Source organism: Hevea brasiliensis, chromosome 17 (assembly GCF_030052815.1).
Source record: "Hevea brasiliensis isolate MT/VB/25A 57/8 chromosome 17, ASM3005281v1, whole genome shotgun sequence".
In the NCBI taxonomy this organism is placed as follows: domain Eukaryota; kingdom Viridiplantae; phylum Streptophyta; class Magnoliopsida; order Malpighiales; family Euphorbiaceae; genus Hevea; species Hevea brasiliensis.
The window spans coordinates 4651212-4657271 of NC_079509.1; positions in this window are offsets into that span (position 1 = coordinate 4651212).

Below are 6060 nucleotides of genomic sequence, written 5' to 3' on the forward strand. Positions count from 1 at the left end.
AATCAATATATAAAATTTAAACTTCATTCAAACTCCATATAAATATTGTTTTATAAATTTGAATATGGCAAAAAAACTAAGAGCAAGCAAGCTTTACCGCAACGGTGGGACACATCGAAATGTCAGATTTCTACTAATTCTTTGATGTCAAGGTCTATTTACTATTCTCTAAAAAAAAAAAGGTCTAATCATTATGTTCCGGTTCATGATGGATTAAAAAAAAAAAAAATCCACACCAACCATGCATTTCAAATCCTAATTAATTAACTTCTTTGACTAGAATTAATGGATTTTTGGCGTTATTCATATAGAATTTCTTCAAATACAAGTACTCCAGATTGCACCATTATAATTATAACGTTGAATTGAGTGACAAAAATTGTTTACACCAGCACCATTTTGATTTTACTTTTTGAAGTTGGGTTTATATTAGGGTTTTTGGGATTGGAACCTCCAGTGGCCTCTTATATGCTCAGATATACAGCGCAACAACTGAAGGCAGGGCTATGACTCTGTGTTGGGTTAAAATAGCAGCCCAATGTATAGTGTCACCCCACAAATTTGGTCTCCCGGAGAAGTCCAATTTTTTTCCGCGAGGTTGCCTACAGAGGGAGGTTCAGTAGGTGTAAATCCTTGTGGGGCGAAGGGAAGGTGCATTGCCGGGAGGCAATGTTTGCGGGAGTCAATTTTTGGGGCAAACAGGCCAACCGGGCAAGCAGGAGAGTTGCCGGGAGGAGCAGGCCAAAACGAGGTTAAGTCTGCCTACTGCACGCCAAAATGAGGTTCAGAGGGGCCGAGGCGTCTTTGGCGCTTCTTTGGGCAAGCCGGGCGATGGGAGGCCCAAAGCGAGGTTCACGGGCCAAGTCCGCGCAACGGGCCGTCGGGCGTGCGGGCAGCGTGGGAGCAGCGGCGGACAAGCGCGAACGAGGTTCATCGCGCGGAGCGGCGCAGGAAAGGCGGCGCGGGGCGCGTCTGAAACGAGGTTCAAACGTGCGCGGAAAGAAGGCGCGCGGGAGGCCGAACGCGCGAGCGAGTTCAAGCGCGCGGGAACGCCAGCGCGCGAACAAGCGAGTTCACCGCCGAAGCTTCAGGCGCTGGAGAGCGCGCGATGAGGCGCTGGCGAAATGAGCGGCGCTGAGCGCTGGCGCAGCTGGCAGCCCGCCCAAACGAGGTTCACCTGCGGCAGCCGCCAAAACGAGGTTCCAACGCCAATTTAAAATTTCGCCAATTTTGAATTTGGAAGGAGTTCCAACTCGGCATGAAGGCTATAAATAGGGGTTTTTGGCCTTCATTTGGGCAACCAAGAGTCTCCACATGCTCTCAAGCCATACCAAAGCTTCCAAGTGTATTTTTGTGTATTTAGCCCACTTTATTGCTCTCTTGTGAGCCTTAGGCTTGTAAAGCTATTTTTATTGAGTAGTAAAGTTACTTTCCCTTTGCCAAACTTGTTCCTTGTGTTTCACTCACTCTCTCACCATTTTTCCCTTTGTCACCCTTATTAGTCTATCTTTATAGACTTTGAGTGTGGGAAGGCTGACTTAGTCTTGGGGGAAGACTAAGGCCGCACGGTTTGAAGTAAGTTTGAGGTGAGCAGACTTCTTACTCCGTGACAGGTGGTATCAGAGCAGGTTAAGCAATATCAGAGCTTCGGTTGCTCTTGAAGGTGACAATGGCGGACCAGAGTGAGATCACCCTTGGTGTGGGTGTTGCTCCTACGGTTGTGGAGCATGAAGGCGGCAGGAGAAAAGGCCGAGGTAAGTCAAGGGATCCTAGCCGAGCAAGGGAGGACTTGGGGGACTTGGAGAAACGTCTCGCCAAGGTCGAATTGCACCTCGTGGATGGAGAGGAAAGGTTCGAGGAGATGGACACCCGCTTGATGGAGCTCGATGAGAGGATGGAAGAGCTTCGAGGGGATATGCAGGGTGCCTTGAACGCTGCAATCGACAAGCTGGCTAGTGAAGGTGAGTCCCTACGCCTTTCTCAAATGGGGGAAATTGCTGCCTTAAGGGATGAGAATAGGTCCCTAAAGGAACAGTTGGAATGGGCCATGGGGAAGTTGAAGGAAGTAGAGCAGCAAGTGTCTCTTGTTGCTATGGCTGTGCGTGGGAGTTGCCACTACTTCCGGGGCTAGCTTGGTCATCCCTTCGCGAGTGGAGGTTCCGAAGCCAAGTGTGTATGGTGGCGCTAGGAATGCGAAGGAGATTGACAACTTCTTGTGGAGCTTGGAGCAGTATTTCAGGGCGATTGGCATAACGGATGATGCCAAGAAGGTGGACCATGCGCCCTTGTATTTGGTGGATACTGCGATGGTTTGGTGGAGACGGAGGCACGGCGACATGGAGAAAGGGCTTTGCACCATTGCCTCATGGGATGAGTTCAAGAGGGAGCTCAAGAGGCAGTTTTACCCGGAGAATGCCGCGCACGAAGCAAGGGCCAGATTGAGGCGTCTGTCACATAGGGGGAGTATTCGGGAGTATGTGAAGGAATTTATGGAGACTTTGTTGGAGATCCCGGACTACCCCGATGCGGAAGCTCTCTTTGCCTTTACCGATGGCCTGCAGACATGGGCCCGAATGGAGATTGAGAGGCGTGGAGCACGAGATCTAGCTACCGCCATCTCCATTGCTGAATCCCTCGTGGAGTTCCAGAGGAGCGAGAGGAGCCGATCCAGTCCACAGAAGGACAGGAGCGAGGGAGGTGACAGCCAAGGCAAGGATGGAAGCTCCAAATCCCACCAGCCGAAGGAGGTGCATCCTAGGAGTCAGAGGGAAGACCGAGGTATGCAACGCCCTCCTCTTTCGTGCTTTCTTTGTGATGGACCCCACAGAGCTCGAGAGTGTCCGAAGAAGAGCAAGCTCTCGGCATTGGTCGAGGAAAGGGAGAAGGCACCTTTCCAACCCAGGGAGGCGACCATGGGATCCTTGCAGCTGAGTGCCCTGAAGGTCCAGGAGAAAGGGACCGTGAATGTGGAGAAGGGGCGACCTTTTGTCCAGATCGAGGTGGGAGGACAAAAGCTGCGGGCATTGTTGGACACCGGGGCATCCCACAACTTCCTGACGGTAGAGGAAGCTAAGAGGTTGGGCATCCCGTATGAGAGAGAGATGGGATGGTTGAAGGCAGTCAACTCCACACCCAACCTGATTCACGGTGTAGCCCGAGACACTAAGGTACGCATTGGAGACTGGCATGGTACCTTAGATTTCTTTGTTGTCTCTATGGATGATTCTCCATGCATACTTGGGGTCGAGTTCGTGGACCGAGCTAAGGCGATCCCAATGTTATTCGCCAATAGCATGTGTATCACGGAGGGAGGTGGTACATGTGTGGTGCCGTTGTTGCGAGGGAAGGCGTCCAACACCCTTGCAACCATGCATGTTGAGATGCATGATCCTTCATCAGCTGCTCAGGGAGAGAAGCAGCATGGGAAAGGAGGAGGTACTCCGAAGAAGGATCGGAAGGAGTGTAAGAGGGGACACACTCCGAAGTTGCGGAAGGGGCATCCACCGAGGGAGAAGGTGGACTGTGCGAAGGGAAATGCAGTAGCCAGAAGTCCAAAGGAGGAGTCACCGCCGAGGCAGGAGGGTCCGAGGCGACATCGCTCGAGGAAGAGCAGGCGGAAGTGCAAAGCCGAGGGAAGAGCTGGTGCACTTAGCCACAGGGGGCGAGGAGAGTGCTGCAGGAGCACAGTTAGAGCAAGCCCGAAGCAACACTGCGGTGCATGCCGGGAGGCATGGGAGGAAGTCCAAACGACGAGGGCGTCGTGCGGATTGAGTGGGGGAGAATGTCACCCCACAAATTTGGTCTCCCGGAGAAGTCCAATTTTTTTCCGCGAGGTTGCCTACAGAGGGAGGTTCAGTAGGTGTAAATCCTTGTGGGGCGAAGGGAAGGTGCATTGCCGGGAGGCAATGTTTGCGGGAGTCAATTTTCGGGGCAAACAGGCCAACCGGGCAAGCAGGAGAGTTGCCGGGAGGAGCAGGCCAAAATGAGGTTAAGTCTGCCTACTGCACGCCAAAATGAGGTTCAGAGGGGCTGGAGGCGTGCTGGGCGCTTGCTGGGGCAAGCCGGGCGATGGGAGGCCCAAAACGAGGTTCACGGGCCAAGTCTGGCGCACAACGGGCCCGTCGGGCGTGCGGGCCGCGTGGGAGCAGCGCGCGGGCAGACAAGGCGCGAAACGAGGTTCATCGCGCGGGAGCGGGCGCGCGGGACAGCGTACGGAAACGAGGTTCAAACGTGCGCGGGAAAGACTGGGCGCGCGCGGGAGGCCGGACGCGCGGGCGAGGTTCAAACTGGCGCGCGGGAACGCCAGGCGCGCGCGGGCAAACGAGGTTCAGCCCGCCGAAGCTTCTGGAAGCGCCTGGAGAGCGCGGGCGCGCGCGCGGGCGAAATGAGGTTCAAACTGCGCGCTGAGCTGGGCGCGCGGAGCGCTGGGCGCGCGCGGGCTGCCAGCCCGCCCAAACGAGGTTCACCCGCGCTGGCAGCCCGCCAAAACGAGGTTCCCCGCCAGAAAATTGCCAACCCGCCAATTTTCGAATTTTGGCCGCCAAAGGGAGTTCCAACTCGGCATGAAGGCTATAAATAGGGGTTTTTGGCCTTCATTTGGGCAACCAAGAGTCTCCACATGCTCTCAAGCCATACCAAAGCTTCCAAGTGTATTTTTGTATATTTAGCCCACTTTATTGCTCTCTTGTGAGCCTTAGGCTTGTAAAGCAATTTTTATTGAGTAGTAAAGTTACTTTCCCTTTGCCAAACTTGTTCCTTGTGTTTCACTCACTCTCTCACCATTTTTCCCTTTGTCACCCTTATTAGTCTATCTTTATAGACTTTGAGTGTGAGAAGGCTGACTTAGTCTTGGGGGAAGACTAAGGCCGCACGGTTTGAAGTAAGTTTGAGGTGAGCAGACTTCTTACTCCGTGACAATAGGCATTGGTCATCGGCTAAATTTACAAGTATCTGGCAATGCAAAACGATTGCCATTTCCTTGGCAGGAACTCCAAAAACTCTCATCACATTAATAGAAAACAAAATAATTATTTAATTTTGCAAGATGTGGTTAAAGGAGGAGACTAAGAACATCATATTGAATCTTCTAAAAACGTAATAATAACCATCATTGCTTCATAATCAACAAATAGTACTTGAAGAGAGCGGATAGCAGGTGGAACTGAATGCTTTAATGTATGGGCTCCAGTTGGCATGGGAGCAAGGTTTCCCTAAAATTATTGTGGAAATGGATTCTCGATTGTCTATTGATTTAGTTTCTAAAGAAACATATTCTAATTTGAGACTTGTGGGTTAGATTTCCCAATGTTGAGCTCTTCTTTAGCGTACATGGGAAGTTTAGATTGTTCATTGCTTCAAAGTAGCTAATATGGTGGCCGAAGCTTTGGCTGATATAGTTGTTAGTGGTTTTGAAGGTCTTCATATTTTGGATGATCCTTCATCTGGGATTTTTGGGTTGTTTAATAATGATGTGCAGGATGTCGCATGGCCTAGACTGGTGCCTGTGTAGTTGTGCTCTTGGTTTTTTCCTGGAGTGTGGATTTGAACTCGGGATTGCTAAATGAGTGATATAACCTACCCATATAACTGAATTGAAAAGTCAAAATGGCCCAGTAAAAAAGTCAAAACAACATAAAAAAAAAAGTCAAAATGTCAAGCAGCAAGAAGTCCCAGCATCAGGTAACTCGATCAAGATATCCAAATATTAGATAGATTGATCAAGGATTTGAGCATTAAATCGTTGATTACCTGATTGAGTGATAACCATCTGAACAATGACCGAATTTAATTCAACAACCCAAATTGCTCAAACAATTATTTGACGAGGAACATGCAACTGATGATGGGCACACTCCTCGAGAATTTCAGAATCACAACCAAGCACTCCAAAATCTCGCAACCACCTCAAACTATTACTAAGATTTTAGTCTATAAATACCATAATATATAACACGACAAATAAGGTACGTTTACTCTGCTAAACTAAACATTGTTATCTGCTTACAATACTCTAATTCTATTTGATCAAATCATTGACCTCAATGTGGTTGGCCAATAAGT